Raw genomic sequence first — 16,931 nt, 5'->3', positions numbered from 1 at the left:
CATCAAGACCAACACTCCCATTTTATGAATGAGGAAACAATGACCTAGGGGGAGTTAAGTGACATTAAAAGAAATTCCAGTGATGCCCTATCACCTCCAGGATCAAATATAAAAGGTTATGGTGATCAGTCAATCAATCAACATTTATTAAGAGCCAGGGATACAAAAAGCTCTCCATAGTCTGGCCCCCTCCTATCTTTATAATCTTCTTACACCTTGCTCACCCTCACATATTCTGCCTTCCAGTGACTCTGGCCTTCTTTCTGTTCCTCATACAAAACAATTTCTCAACAATGAGCATTTTCACTGGTCCCCACACCTGGAATGCTTTCCCTCCTCATCACTGCTTCCTGACTTAACTGGCTTCCTTCAAGTCCCAGCTAAAATATCGCCTTCTATAGGAAGGCTTTCCCAATCCTCCTTAATACATTACGGCAGAGACACATCTCTTGCTGGAGCCCCTTTGGGACCTGCTTTGCCAACACATGCAAGGCTTTCATGTATTCCCTCTGCTGATTACCTCCAATTTGTCCTGTGTACATCTTCTTTGTACAAAGTTGGCTGCATGTTGCCTTGATTATTAGACTACAAACTTTATGAGGGCAGAGAATGTTTTTGCCTTTCTTTGTATCGCCAGAGCTTTGCATAAAGCCTAGAATGTTATGGGTGTTTAACAAATGCAGTTGTTTTGGAAGGAAGGGTAAGAGATTGGGGCTTCTCTCAGGGCTTGTAAACTACAATCCCCGTAAAACCCAACTGTGCAGTGAGTATGTGAGTACACAGAGGCACACACACACACACACACACACACACACACACACACACACACACCCCTTACTGTGACATAGTGTCTATGTAAATTGGATCTTTAATATCCTCAAGATAAATGGCTTCAGAATGAACATGGATACAATAGCGTCTGTCTCTGAATTAACATGATAGGCTCTGCCTCCCAAATTGGCTCAAAGAAATTAGCAGGAAGGAAGGAAGGATCAGATGAAATAATAAACCTGCTTACCTGCTCATTAATTTAATCTCCCCCCTCCCTTCTTTAGCCTCATGGTTTCACTAACTATAAAATAACTAGAGAACTTCGAAGTCCTAGATGAAAGGGAAACTAGGTCTGGAAGCTGGAAGATTAAAGGAGAATTTTCAGGATTAGTCTTTGATTTTCTCCTCTCTCTTTTTTTTCTAAGTCTTGAAGGTGACTGTGAAGTTTTTCCCCCTTTCCCTCCCACTACCCCTGTGCTCTCCTTGGTTCCTGGAGTTGGTCAATCAGTGCCCAGCCTCCCCTGGATTATATATCACAGATTATGATCTGCAAGGGACCTTACAGGTCATCTGTTCTACTCTTTTACTTGACAGATGGGGACACTGAGGATCAGAGAGGCTAAATAATTTGTTCACAGTCATTAAACAAGAAGTTAATGGCAGAGTCTATATTCAAACCCAGGTTTTCTGAATCCAAATTCAGTGTTCATTTTCCCCCTAAATCATGTTGTTTTTCAGCTTCCTTGGTAATGGAATGGAATGAAATGGGAAGGGAAGGGAAGGGAAGGGAAGGGAAGGGAAGGAAGGGGGAGGGAGGGGAAGGGAAGGGAAGGGAAGGGAAGGGAAGGCATTTATTAAGTGCTCTTCTATGCACAAAGCACTATGCAAAGTTCTTTATAAATATCTCACTTGATCTTCATATGAACCCCTGAAGCAGGTATATTATGATCCTGATTTTACAGTTGAGGAAACAGAGGCAGACAGAGATTAAGTGATTTGCCCAGGGTCACACAGCTATTAAGTATCCAAGTACAGATTTGAACCCAGGGCTCCCTGACACCAGATCCAGTATTCTAACCATTGTCCCACCTAGCTGCTTCTGCAAGATGCTATGGGCTCTGAGGAGTCCCCAAAGTTTCAATGAGATGATCACCTCCCTAATGCTGAATTCTTTATTTTTCTATTAATGCCTTTGTAGAGTCATACAACCTGGTTTTGAATCCTCATCTACTTGCTGGTTGACCTTTAATGGGTAAGAAACTTAGCCCAAGTATCCTGAACTGTAAAATGGAAATAAGAATATTTGTCCTACTTACATTGATTGTTAAGGTTGCAATAGAGTAGAGATTGTTGCATTCTTTGTAGTGTATCCTCTGTACCAAGCACAGTTCTTGGCACATAGTAGGTGGTTAATAAACATTTACTGATTGAGTGGTGTAAACTATTTGGCAGACTTTAAAGGGGTGTCACATGTCAGCTCTATTGCTGTTGCTGACATTCTTATTAAATACTGTCCTTCCCAGAGGTAGGGACCTAAACCACTTGCCTCAGAAGTCAAAAGGTTATGTCTATTGAAGTCAAGCTTTTCAAGGAACTGTGAAGGATCAACTCTTCGAGACCCGGCACCTGGAGATCAGACTGCTTTCTCCCGCCCAAATCTCTCCAGTAGCATCATCAGCCTCTATGACAAAGACAACTTAGGATCTCTAGGGGAGGAGGCAAGAGGTGGAAACCTAATGCCCAGGGAGAGAGAATGAGTTGAGCTAGGTAGGAAGGAAATTGGAAGTTTTCTAGGCATCTGGAAGGATGGCTCTTCTGGAAGGGGGTTGGGACAAATGATGAACAATCAGACAGCTCTCAGGTTGTCCTATTGATGAGGGTCAGTAGGACAGTTGAAACAAAGCTAATCTGGAGGCAGAAGCCCTGAGTTTACATTCTAGCTGTGCCCTGTACTACCTATGCACCCTGATCAAATGAAGGCAAAAGGGAATGTAGGGAGTTTATATTGGGAAGGTATATTCAGATGAGGAAATCTAATTGTCACCAGGTATGGCATACTCTCATATCCCGCAGCTTGCTAGGCTGATATAACTTCCCCACAGGGAGAAGATAGGAAGCCTGTTTCTGGGAGAATTATGATGACATGACTCAAAACCTTAGAGGGACCATAGAGTATTTGTGGACATTCTGTAACTGGTTCCAGTCCATTAACCACATACTTGCAAAGAGTCTCTGCTTCTTTCAGAGACTCTGTTCCCAGTGTCTGATAAGGGAACCATGATGTAAAGGGGAAAGCCTTGAGGTCTCTCCTCTGAGGCCATGTGGCCTTGGGGCTTGGCCTCTGCTTTTGTTCTTTTTTCCTTTCAGGTTAAGATGATTGGAGATTTTAACCATCGTGAGTTTAAAAGGTTAAGAGGGCTCTCTAGCATCCTGGAGGTCCAGAATCTGTGTTCCAGTCAGCATAGCATCAATGCCCCAGGAAAAAAGTAGTAACCTTTGGAATGCCAGCCCAATGGTACCACTTAGCTGGAAGACATGCTGTCTTTGGACATGGGATTGATGCTACATAGGAACTGAGCTAACCTGAGCACCTCCCCATTCCCCCCATCCCAGGAACTAAGGTGATACAGGGGAATGTGCCCCCTAGGATGGGGGGACATGTTTATGCATTTTTGTCGCAGTAGTTTTGATATAAATATCCCTTTTAAAATGTTAATTGATGGCAAGTGGTTAAATAGAATCAGGGCTCTGGTCAGTGACTCCTAATAATTAACAATGACTAGCATTTATGTAATGCTTACTAAGTACCCAGGGACTGTGCTAATTGCTTTACGATTATTATTTCATTTGATTCTCACAACAACCCTGAAAGGTATATGCTATTATTATCCCCACTTTACAGATGTGGAAACTGAGGCAAACAGAATTTAAGTGACTTACCCATTGTCACACAGCTAGGAAGTATCTGAGGCAAGATTTGAACTCATATCTTCCTGACTCCAGGCCCACTGTGTCACCTAGCTGCTTATAGTTGAAAGTAACACAGAAACTGGTGGGGAGATTGAGATAATTGTAGACAAAATAGAAATCCCCAAAATGCCTCAGAACCCTAGGGAAAATGTAGGTGTAGCCTACCTGGCTCTGTGAGAATCCGAGCATAGAAGCTACATGAGAAGCAAAAAGGTTACGTTTGGTAGAGTAATGGGATAAAAATCAAAGGAGAGAGACTCAGAAGTATTTTGTCATTGGAATAAACTACAGGCTGCCTGCATAGAAAATGGACATATATAGGAAGTTTGGAAAACAGATTGCAGGTCTGATTCGTACTTCGGGTGGTCTTCAATTACAGGGACATCTGCTGGAGCTCTGTCTCTGCCAAAAAAAAGAACATCTACTGAATTCCTTTCTTTCCTTAATAATAACTTCATCCTTTAAAATATTTAAAAATATTAATTAATTAAATTTATTATTAGTTATATAATTTATAATTAAATTAATTAAAACTATTAAAAATTTAAAATACAGAGGAAGCAACCATGGAAAATTCTATTCTAGATCTGACTCTCACCAACAAGGAGGAAGTAGTTACTGAGATAAAAATTGTGGGAGCCTTAGTGGGAAATAACCACTCCCTCCTAAAGCTTATGATGGAGAAGGAAAAGAAATCTTTCCTTTCATCCCTTTTTAAACCTTTTTCTTGTCTGGAGTTTAGCATAGTGGATGTGTGTTCTGGAGGAGGGTGGGGAGTAAGGGGGTGGTGGAAAACCTGTGCATATGCACAGTCTTCTTCACCTACAAACCAATAATAGCTAACTGGTGTTGCTGTTCATCAGCCATTTTTCAGTCGTGTACAACTCTTCATGACCCCATTTTGGGTTGTCTTGGCAGAGATGCTGGAGTAGTTTGCCATTTCCTTCTCCAGCTCACTTTACAGATGAGGAAAGCAAGGCAAACAGGGTTATGTGACTTGTCCAGGGTCACGCAGCTTCTAAGTATATGAGGCTGAATTTGAACTCAGGTCTTCCTGACTCCAGGCCCAACACTCTAGCCACTGTGCCACCTAGCTGCTCCTAACTTAAGGGTAGAAGCACACTAAAGTTATTTGTGCTTTCCCATGGCATGCTGGGACTTAGATAATAGTTTCTGAGAATGGACTTTCTCAGTTTAAGATGTGGCAGCATCTAGAGAAATTGTGAAAGTTCTTAAAGAAGAACATGGAAGAAATAGACATACATAGGACCACATGGCCCTAGAAGGGATTTCACAGACAATATTCTTGAATCCCAATTTCTGATGTAGAAAGATAATTTTGATATGCTGTGTAGGGCCAGTCCTGATGATTGTATCATGAACAAACACAACTTTAGGGATTCTGGGATCAAACCTTTTAGAAGAGAGAAGGGGAGTTCAGGATTAAAGGTCCTCCAAATGAAGAAGATTGCCCATGTTGGACCTATAGCCATAGGGACAGTAAAGGCTAAAGCTGTAAGTGGAAAACAAGAGCTATGAACCTTGTCCACTTCCCCCTCACCACCACCTACTAATATAACAATGACTACTTTGGATAGTGTGGGTCACTTCCTATCTAGCATCCCAAAGTGTGTTTACTTTCAGCATGGAGTCCAAAGCACAGGTGGCCCTATGAATCTTTGAGGGACAGTGCAGAACACCATTGGAGAGCTAAGGATTCACTGGAATGCAGAAGAGTCATCCTGCTGCCAGCCCAGAGTTCCTTTCGTGAGCAACTATGTTAGTACATGAATATATTGCCTATATCTGTGAAATAGGAGGAAATAGGGATGAAAATGGTACAATTTGTCATTTGCATTTTTGTGGTGTGGAAGAAGGGCTATCCTCTGTACATTTTTTTAAGGAAAGGAAATCCAGACATAGCATTACATACACCTGAGATTTGGGGAGAGCAGATTTCAAAGATAGGAAAGATAGGTGGGTTCCTGTAAGAATAAAATTCACATGGAAAGTCAGCCCAAGGAGGATAGGAAATTCCCAAGGATGAAATTCTGAAGACACAGAAAAGGAATTCTGATAAGAAGGCAGATTGGAAGTTGCCTGGAGAAACCAGTGTGAGTGCTAAAGGAACTCACCCACCAGTTGAGGTTTTAAAAAGATGTATTTCAGAAAATGGAAGCAAGGTCAGGAAACAGAGGACAGATAAAGTGTGGCCAAGTACAGTAGTGTCAGGAGTGCTAGAGTCCAGAAGGAGATGAGGCTACTGCAGAAAGCTAAGGACAAAAAAATTAAATTAAATTTTAAAATATTTGGGGATTTTTAAAAAGTCATATTGAGAAAAAAAGTGGCATTTTTTTAAAAGGAAGCGGACTTGTGTTTAGGGGTAAATGAGACAGCAATAACTGATAAGATTCTCTGACAAAGAGAATGATCTTTTTACTGAAAAGGACATAAATGGTTAAAACAGAGCTGATAAATAATATAAGTAAGGAAATGGTAAGCAAACTTTTAGCAACCCCCAACAAGTTTGAGGGGTGGCTAGGTGATGCAGTGGATGGAGTGCTGGGCCTGAACTCAGGAAGATTTATCTTCCTGAGTTAAAATCTAGCCTCAGACACTTACTAGCTATGTGAACCCAAGCAAGTCACTTAACTCTGTTTGCCTCAGTTTCCTCATCTGTAAAATAAGCTGGAAAAGAAAATGGCAAACTACTCCAGAATCTTTGCCAAGAAAATTCCAAATGGGGTCACAAAGAGTTGGACATGACTAAAACAATAAACAGCAACAGATTCTAAGTGACCAGGACCATATTAACCACATGCCTGATTAGTGACAAAATTGGCAGATAAGAATACTGAGCTATTATGATCTGAGAGATCACAGAGAATTACAGAGATACCACAGGACAAGAAAAGGACAAAAATCATCCTGATTCTCACAAATGAAGAGAAAAATAGAATCTTCAAGCTGTAGAAGAGTGAAGCTGACTTAAATTCCTGCAAAATTTCTAGAATATATTATTAAAGAGATGGTTAGGAAACATTTTGTAAAGAGTTAATCCTAAAGAACCAGGAGGACTTCATCAAGCATAGGTCATTCCACATTAACCTTTATTTCTTTTTTCATAGAACTGCTAAACTAGTGGATGAAGGTAATGTTGTAGATATAATTTAAAATAGATTTTATCAAAGGATTTAGTAAAATTCCACATGCTGTTCTTGTGGAAAAGATGGAGAAATGTGGGCTAGACATTAGTAAAATGAGATGTAAAATGTATGATGACCCCCTTGATGTGGAGGAGAAGGGACATGTTCCTTTGTCTTCTGGTACTACAAGAAGACAAGATGCATCAAAACAAATGAGAAACAGCAATGCTTTGCCTAAATGGAAATGCTTCCTTGGAGATGGAGTTGACCACAACAATGGACAAATCACAAGTGTGCATGAAATATATATGCTTGCTTTCATTATATGTCAGCACTGTAACATAATAAGAATAGAAAAAGATCCTACCATTTGTAGGCAAGGGCTTCTTACGAATTTTTATCAGTTTAAAATCACAAAGCAACATATTGCCGAACAAAGTGAGATAATCATAGGATTTAATGTTAACATCATCACTGGGGGGCAGAGTCAAGATGGCAGAGTAGAAACAGGACCTCCGCTCAACTACGGCTCTCATCACCTCCAATCCATGTAAAAGGGGACTATGAACAAACTTTGGAGCTACAGGACCCACAAAATGACACAGAGAAGCTAACCTCTCACTGAGGACAGCCCAGCAGACCAGCAGGAATTGGCCAGCACAGCACTCTGGGAGCCAAGCCCAGCTCCAAGCCAAGGTTTTAGCCCCAGGGCAGGCCTGACCAGCCCCTAGAGGGACTCCAGATCATCAAAAGCTGTAGCGATCCAAAATTATCAACACATAGATGCTAAGGATAAAGTGGGAGGTCAGTGCAGTGTGGGACCCAGTAATCAGCTTTTGCCCCTGGGGTGAGAAGCCGCTGAGGGCTGCAGCACAGCGACTACTACATGGCAGCTTCAGCTCCTGGCCTGCAGACTGTAGGGGGACCAAGCGACCAGTCTGAGGGGTAATAGCTCTTGCTTTAACCTGCTTGGATCTGGATTGCAGTCTAGGGTGGAGGTCCTAGGGTGTGCGACCAGCTTGCCAGAGTGTGTGGAGGCTTCAGAGAGGGCACCCAATTAATACCTCCGGCAGCTGAGAAAACCCCAGCATTTGGTACAAAGCTCCCCTGTCTGGTAGCAGAGTCCTACTGTGGCAAAAAGCCCAAAAGTCAAGTAATTGAGTGGCCACATGACCAGGCAAAGGAAGCAAAGCAAACAGAAGAATCCAACATTAGACTCCTATTTTGGGGACAAAAAGGATCAAAGCATGGAACAGGAGGAAGACAGTGAAGTCAGAACTCCTGCACCAAAAGCTTCAAAGGAAAATACGAGCTGGTTACAGGCCATAGAAGACCTTAAGAAGCATATAAGAGAAGTGGAGGAAAAATTGGGAAGAGAAATGAGAATGATGCAAGAAAATTACGAAATGTGAGCCAACAGCCTGACTGAGGAAAATAACACCTTAAAAAACAGACTAACTCAAATGGCAAAAGAGGCTCAAAAAGGCAATGAGGAGAAGAATGCCTTAAAAAGCCAACTTTGCCAGATGGAAAAAGAATCTCAAAAGCTCACTGAGGAGAATCATTCCTTCAGAATTAGATTGGAGAAAATGGAAGCTAATGACTTTATGAGAAATCAAGATGCTGTTAAACTGATCCAAACAAATGAAAGAATAGAAGGCAATGTGAAATATCTCATGGGAAAAACCACTGACCTGGAAAATAGATCCAGGAGAGAGAATTTAAAAATTGTTGGACTACCTGAAAGCCATGATCAAAAAAAGAACCTAGAAATCATCCTCCAAGAAATTCTCAAGGCAAATTGCCCTGATGTTTTAGAACAAGAGGGCAAAATAGAGGTTGAAAGAATCCACTGATCACCTCCTCAAAAAGATCCCAAAATGAAAACTCCTAGGAATATTATAGCCAGGTTCTGAAATTCCCAGATCAAGGAAAGAATATTACAAGCAGCCAGGAAGAAACAATTTGAATATTGTGGAAACACAATCAGGATAACTCAGGATCTGGCAGCTTCTACACTGAGGGATTGAAGGGCTTGGAATATGATATTCCAGAGGGCAAAGGAGCTGGGATTAAAACCAAGAATCACCTACCCAGCAAAACTCAGTATCATGTTTCAGGGGAAAATATGGTCATTCAGTGGAATAGAGGATTTTCAAGCATTCTTGCTGAAAAAAACAGAGTTGAATAGAAAATTTGACATTCAGATACAAGAAGCATGAGAAGGCAAACAGGGAAAAGAAATCATAAGAAACTTATCAAAGTTGAACTATTAACATTCCTACATGGAAAAACAATAATTGTAACTGATGAAACTTTTCTCAGTATGAAAATAGTTGAAGGAAATAGAAATATATATATATATATATATGTATGTATGTATGTATGTATGTATGTCTATATTGGTGGGTATACAGGCGTATGAATACATATGTGAATGTGTGTATATATGTATACAGGTATACATAGATAGAGGGCACAGGACCAATTTAATAGGAAGGGATGATACTTAAAAGGTGAAATTAAGAGGTGAGAGAGTAATATAATTAGAGGAGATGGGGAGAGACAGAATGGGGTAAACTATCTCATATAGAAGAGGCAAGGGAAATGGTTACAATGGAGGGCAAGAATAGGAAAGCAAAAGGGAATGGGTCATCCTTATTCTCATTGAATTTGGCTTGGGGAGGGAATGAAATACACACTAAATAGGGTATCTCACCCTACAGGAGAGCAGTGGGGAAGAGGATGAGAGGGGGGATGATAGAAGGGAGGGCAGGCTGGGGGGGAGGGAAGTTGGAAGCACCCACTTTTGAAAAGGTACAGGATCAAAGTAGAGAATAGAACAAGTGGGAGGTGGGATAGGAGGGAGGAAAGTATAGTCAGTCTTTCACAATATATCTACTATGTTAATGTTTTTCATTAGCTACACATATTCAACCTATACTGAACTGCTTGCCTTCCCAGTAAGGGTATGTGACAAGGGAGGAAGGGAATGAATCTGGAATTCAAAGTTTTAAAATCAAATGTTTAAATATATATAATTATTAATACTACTTTACATGCAATTTGGAAATAAGATATACAGGCCCTGGGGCATAGAGATCCACCATGCACTACTGGAAAAGTCAAAGGAGGTATGGGAGAAGATATGGGAGAGAGCAGATTGGAGGAGGGGATATCCTGTGGCACTGCTATTTTGGGGCGGTGGGTAGGGGAAAAATGGGGAGAAAATATGTAACTCAAAATCTGGCGGAAATGAATGATGTAAATCAGAAGTTAATAAAGCATTTGAAAAATGAAAAAAAAACATCACCACTAAACAGATTATATAAAATGCAAGCTGAAATCAAGAAGGTATTAAAATCTGAAGAGGGAAAAGTTGCAATGTCATTGAAAACCTTCACTTAAAAAGAAAAATCTAGAAATTGTGTGTAGGAAGAAATAATTCCAATTATTATAGAATACCAATGATTCAAATGATTTTGAAGAAAGAATGGAAAGGGATTTGATACTGAGTAAGAAATAGACAGCTCTGGGGCGGCTAGGTGGAGCACTGAATAGAGCACTAGCCCTGTAGTCAGGAGGATCTGAGTTCAAATCTGACTTCAGACACTTAACACTTAACTAGCCATGTGACCTTGGGCAAGTCACTTAACCCCAATTGCCCTCCAAAAAGCAAAAAAAAAAAAAAAAAGGAATAGACATATCTGCTATAAAACCGTGCATACCCTTGATCTAGCCGTATCATCATTATGTGTGTATCCAAAAGAGATTTTCAAAAGTGTATGTTGGGTGTGGGGGTGGGGGAGGATATGGAGCTATTTCTACAAAAATATTGATAGCATCTTTTTTTGTGTGGCTAAGAAATGGAAATTGAAGGGGTGTCCTTCCACTGGGAAATAGCTGATCAAGTTGTGATATGCATGATAAAAGTGCTATAAGAAATGACAAGCAGGATGATTTCAGGAAAACCTGGACAGACTTTCATGAACTGTTGCAAAATGAAGTGAGCAGAACCAGAACAACACTGTATAACATAACGGTAACATTGTAATATCATCAACTGTGAATGACTCCGCTATTCTCAGCAATATAGTTATTCAAGACAATCCCAAAGGACTCACGATGAAAAATGCTATTCACCTTCACAGAAAGAACTGATGTAGTCTGAATGCAGTTCAAAGCACACTATTCTTCACTTATGTTTTGTAATGTTCTTTTTTTCTTGGTCTGTGTTTTCTTTTACAACATGACTAATATGGAAATATGTTTTGCATTGTTGCACATGTATAACATATCAAATTGTTTAGTGTCTCAGCAAGGGGATTGAAGGGAGTGATGGAAGGAGAGAATTTGGAACTCAAATTTTTAAAAAATGAATGTTAAAATTGTTCTTACATGTAATTGGGAATAAAAAATAAAATAATTTTAAAAGAAATAGATCTGTTACTGAGAGTGATGGGTACACAATATACAGAAGCTAGAGAACATGGTAGCCTAGCAAAACATACAGGGAAAACTGGAAAGCATTTGAAAGATACTAGGTACAGAAAAACTTGTCACATCACATGCTGTGATGAGCTACAAATAGGTACACAACTTAGATATAAAGGGTAATATCATGAGCAAATTAGAGGAGCAAGAAAATAAATACCTTTCATATCTATGGATAGGGGAAGAGTTCAGGACTAAACAAAGATAGAGGAGGTCACAGGAGATAAAATGAACAATTTTGATTTAATAAAATTTACATATTTTTGCACAAAACAAACTAATGAAGCTAAAATTAGAAGGGAAGTAGGTAACTGAAAAACAATCTTTGGAACAAGTTTGTTTTTGTTTTTTTTAATTAAGGTCTCATTTCCAAGAAATGTAGGTAACTGATTCAAATGATAAGAATAAGATGTAGTCCCAATGGCCAAAGGACATAAATAGGCAGTTTTTAGATGAAAAAAATCCAAGCGATCAGTAGACATGTGAAAAAAACACTCCAAATCACTAATAATTAAAGAAATGCAACTTAAAGTAACTCTGAGGTTCTACCTCATACCCATCAGATTGGCAAAATTGACAAAAAGGGAGACTGATAGATGCTGTGGGAAAACAGGTACATTAATTCTTTCTTGATAGAGCTATGAACTGGGCCAGGCATTCTGGAAAGCAACTTGAAACTGTACCCCAAAAGTTACTAAACTATACATACCCTCTTACCCAGAAACACAATTATAAATACCAAAAGAAAAGATAAAAGAAAGAAGAAAATGTGTACATAATTATAGCTGATCTTTTTATTTTGGAAAAGAACTAGAAAATAACAAGGCATTCAAAAATTGGGGAATGGTTGGAGAAATTATGGTATATGAAGATAATGGAATATTATTATGCTGTGAAATGATGGAAGGATAGTTTCAGAGAAACCAAAAAAGAATTATTTTAAGTAATGAAGAGTAAAGTGAGCAGAACCAGAATAGCGATTTATACAATAACAATATTGTAAAATAAGCAACTTTGACAAACTTAAGAACTCTGACCAATGCAATGATCAACAATGATTTTGGAGGACTTATGATAAAACATGCTAAGCTCCTCCAGACAAAGAAGGAACGGATTAAGGGTATAGACTGTAATATATACATACACACATATACATGTATACATATATGGAGAGAGACACAGAGAGAGAGAGGGAGGGAGGGATGGAAGGAGAGAGAGAGCCTGAACAATGCAGAAATTTTATTTGTTTGACTATACCTACCTGCTTTGTGGGGTTTTTTTCTCTTTTTTTAAGGGGGGGGAGAGAATAAAAGGGAGAGAAGATGGGTTTTTTTCCATAGAAAAAAGGAAAATTTAATTTTGAAAGAGAAAATGGACATATTTAGGAATTTCAAAAAGGCCTTTTTGAGTTAATGGCACAAATCCAGCCAATAAATCAACTATACCAAAAAAGTGTAATTAAAAAATATATCATTTGCTATAACCATCACAAAAAAAAGTTGTTCTTTAATATGTGTCAAAAAGTTAAAAAGATTTGGGGACTAAGACATGACAGTGTGTGTGTGCTGTTCTTTACCATGGTAAGAATCAATCGAGAAAATATACAGCTATCATGAATATTCCTAAGGTCAGGCATCAAACACCATCATGACCGAAGTGACTTGAGAAAGCTATTGAAGTTCTGCAAAAAAGCATTGGGAGATTATATCAATATCTAGCCAGTCTGCACAGTAGAAAACTTGAATGTTATAGCACTCCATTAAAGGCAACCAAGAAGAAGTATGTGGAAAGGAATAAAAAACCAAAAGTATGTTAGCATTTCTAGATTTCCTCAATCAAAAATTAAAAGCAAACGTCAGGTTAAGACAATATAAGGAGCTGAAGCATAATAAGAAAATAGTAAACAAAAAACAGTTCAGCATCAAGCAAAAACTTTTCTACAAAGACCTGAGAAGCAAAAAAGAATAAGAAAAGGATATGGAAAATGTCTGGTCATTTCTATGGTCTTAAGAAGTCTAATTAAATGAAATAGACAATTAAATGAAATAAGCAAGATGAATCAAGCGAAAAATGAATCCCTTCAATTATAGACCAATTACATGTTTATGTACTTTATACGAAGCATCTACAGCTTATATCATATGCAAAATTTTATAAATGCTCATAATAAAACACTACGTAGGCTGAGAATAAAAAAAAGCACGCCAATAAATGCCAAGTATGCAAAGAGCATCTTATTATTGATTCAGTAATTATTGAATGAGCCACCAAAAGCTTTGTAACATTTGTAATTCTTTTGATGGTTATCTCAAAAGCTTTTGACCCAGTTCCATATTCATCTCTTATTCATGTCCTACAAATATATTAATAAAAAAAAAAAGCACAGGGAGATTGCTAGAGGATTTGATGTCCACCCAGAAAACTGTTCTCTTTTTTCAAAATTTCACCAACATAATAATGTCAAAAAAGGATATAAAATGTGGAATATTTCAGAAAGCAGAGTTTAAGAACTCCTATTCTTCTGCCTGGCCATAAACCCATTATCATCTCTCCTAAATAGAACTGTGTATGTATTCCAAGTTAAAGAAGGAAGTGTTATCATAGCATCTTATTAATCACTTGAGTTACATGAATGTTATCAAGTTATATGACTCTATTAAAAAAAACATTAAATAGCTTCTCCATCTCATGGAATTTTTCTCCAATGATATTGAAATGTCACTTGGACTTAAGTCAATAGACATTCATTAAGCACTTAATATGTGGCAGGCATAGGGATTCAAAGAAAAGGTTTTTTGTTTTGTGTTTTTAATCAGTCCTTGCTCTCAAGGTGTTCACAGTTTAATAAAAGAGAAAGCATACAAACAACTACATACAAACATACAATATATGCAGGATAAATTAGAGAGAATCTCAGAGTGAAGGTACAAAAATTAAGGAAGACTGGAAAAGGCTTCTTGTTAGAAGGTGGGACTTCATCTGAGGTGTTGAAGGAAGCCAGGGAAGCCAGGAGAGAGAGAGTAAGACAGAGAGAGTCCCAGGCATGGGGGACAGCCTATGAAAATGCCTGGAGCTGGGAGATTGAGTGTCTTGTGTGAGGAACAGCAAGGAAGCCAGTTGTCATTGAATCTCAGAATATGTGAAGGGAAGTAAGGTGTAAGAAGACTGGAAAGGTAGGAAGGGCTTTAAAGGACAGACACAGGATTTTCTAGTTGATCCCAGAGGCAATAGGGAGCTACTCAAATTTGTTGAATGAGGAGGTGACATAGTCAGATCTGTACTTCAAGAAGATAAATTTAGTAGCAGAATGAAAAATAGACTAGAGAGAGACTTAAGGAAGTGAGACCACCCTGAAAATTATGGCAGTAGTCCATGTGTGAGGTGATGGGGACCTCCAAAAGGGTAGTGGCAGCATCAGAGGAAAATATGGAGCATGTACCAGACATGTTACAAAGGTAGAAATGCCAAGATCTTGTAATTGATTGATAAATGGAAAATTTTTAATGTACACCAAGGAAAGATAGAAACTGAAGGCTTCATGTTTTAATTTGGACGTCAAACTGAACCAATGGAAGAAGGCAATCCTTAGAAATACCTTGGTCTCTCCTAAGGAAAGTATATCAAGTATATAGTTTTGCAAGAGAACACCATGGCAACACGTAGGTGACTTTTTTGAGCAAGTTATTTAACCTCTCTTGGTCTCAGCTTCCTCTTCTATAAAATTACTTTGTTGGACTAGGCTAGATTATTTCTGAGGTCCCTTCTAGCTCTATAACTATAATCTATATTTCTGGAGACATGCTGTCACTCTGAAATCAAAGTTTAATGGGAAAAATATTTTTAAGGCAATTAATACTCATGAAATAGCATTTGTAACAAAAACATCCTATGAACTATAAAATGAACCATAATGTATTTGGAAAATGTACTCAGAAAAATTCCTTACAATATTAACAAAACGCATGGTCCTTTACCCTAAAACAGCTATGGAAAGATTAAAACTTCCTTACCAAAAGAGAGAAAGAGGATTTTTAGATATTCTTGGAGAACATGATAGATTAAAAACTTTTAAAAAATACTCTTAGAACAAATGGACCTTACTTTGCTGAACAATACTAAAGATCCAAAATGGGTACACACAACTAAATTTGTCAAATGTGACCAAAAAGGGGTTTACTTTGGATAAATCTTTATAAAACAGCAAAGGTCCAGGAGTAGAATCAAAAGGACCTCCATGAATGGAATTCTCTACTTCCTGGCTTCCTTCAAGTATAAGCTGCTATGTGAAGCCTTGTCCTGATGTGGTTCTGGCACCTTTCCTCTACCGATTATTTCCTATTTATAGTTTGTACATAGTTTGGCTTCCCATTAGATCATGAGCACCTCAAGGGCATAAACTGCCTTTTACCTTTTTTTTAACAGCATAGTGCTTGGCATGTAGTTGGTATTCAATAAATGTTTATCGACTGACTCATTTATATCATTTTCACATACAGTATCTCATTTGATCCTCACAACAACCCTTTGAGATAGGCAGCATAAGCATAATTACCCATTAGTACAAAATGGGAAGCTGAGGCTGAGAGGCTAGATTTACTCACCAGTCACCCAGTGAGTAAGCAGCAGACCTCATCTTCAAATCCAGGTCCTCCGATTCCAAGTTCAATGCTTTTGACCTAATACTTTTTGTTCTTCAAATATCAAATATCTATGCCTACTTTGGAACTGACTGATATGCCCCAAGGTGACACTTTGCTGGAGGATAGATTGAAACTGGAACTAAGAGTCTCCTTTGCCTGGGTGGTGGACAACAGCAAGGAAGGGGACAGGATGAGCCCTTGGAGTTGCCCCCATTCAGTTAGCATAGCAGATTGCTGGTCTGCCTTGTGGCAGTCTGGGAAGGCTACATATTCAGAAATAACTTCCATTCAGTGGCACAATCCCTAACATTCCATTATTAGAAACATATTCTTTTGTGTTAAACATTGTCTTCTCCAATTATCTTTTCTTTTGAGAGGAATCAAGTCACTAACAATTCATATGAATTAGTTTATCAGATCACTTCCTCCCTAACAGAAGAGACTTAAGGTAGCATGAGAAGAGGAGGGGAAGGAAGTGTTGGCAGAGGGTGGCAGAAACCTTGAAGATAAGCTTTGCCTACTCCAGAATTTTTCTTAGGAATCAGCTCTGCTTCTCTGGATTTTTTTTTCTCTTTTAATTATTGTCCATTCCTGTCTGCCTCCTTTCCTTTCCTTATGTCAGATCGTTGGTTCTCAGTCTTTGCCATTTAAATTGACTTGATCATTTAGACAGGGACAGGGATTACATTTGTTTCCTGCTTGTCAAATTGAGAACCCCATACACATACACACACACACACACACACACACACACACACACGGGCAATATGGAGCTATACTTGCCTGGGGAAAGAAATTTTTTGTTTTTGCTACCACTGTGTTTTCAGATGTTCATTTTGGAATTTTTGAAAGGAGTCTCAGACCTGCAGTGGAAAATACACTTAACCCTCTTGAGTTGTGACCTGCATGT

This window comes from Petaurus breviceps, unplaced genomic scaffold, assembly GCF_028583685.1.
Source record: "Petaurus breviceps papuanus isolate PSGF00001 unplaced genomic scaffold, PetGlider_PUasm1.0 91133, whole genome shotgun sequence".
Lineage (NCBI taxonomy): Eukaryota > Metazoa > Chordata > Mammalia > Diprotodontia > Petauridae > Petaurus > Petaurus breviceps.
The sequence above is the reverse complement of the archived record's forward strand: the minus strand, read 5'-3'. Positions refer to the sequence as shown.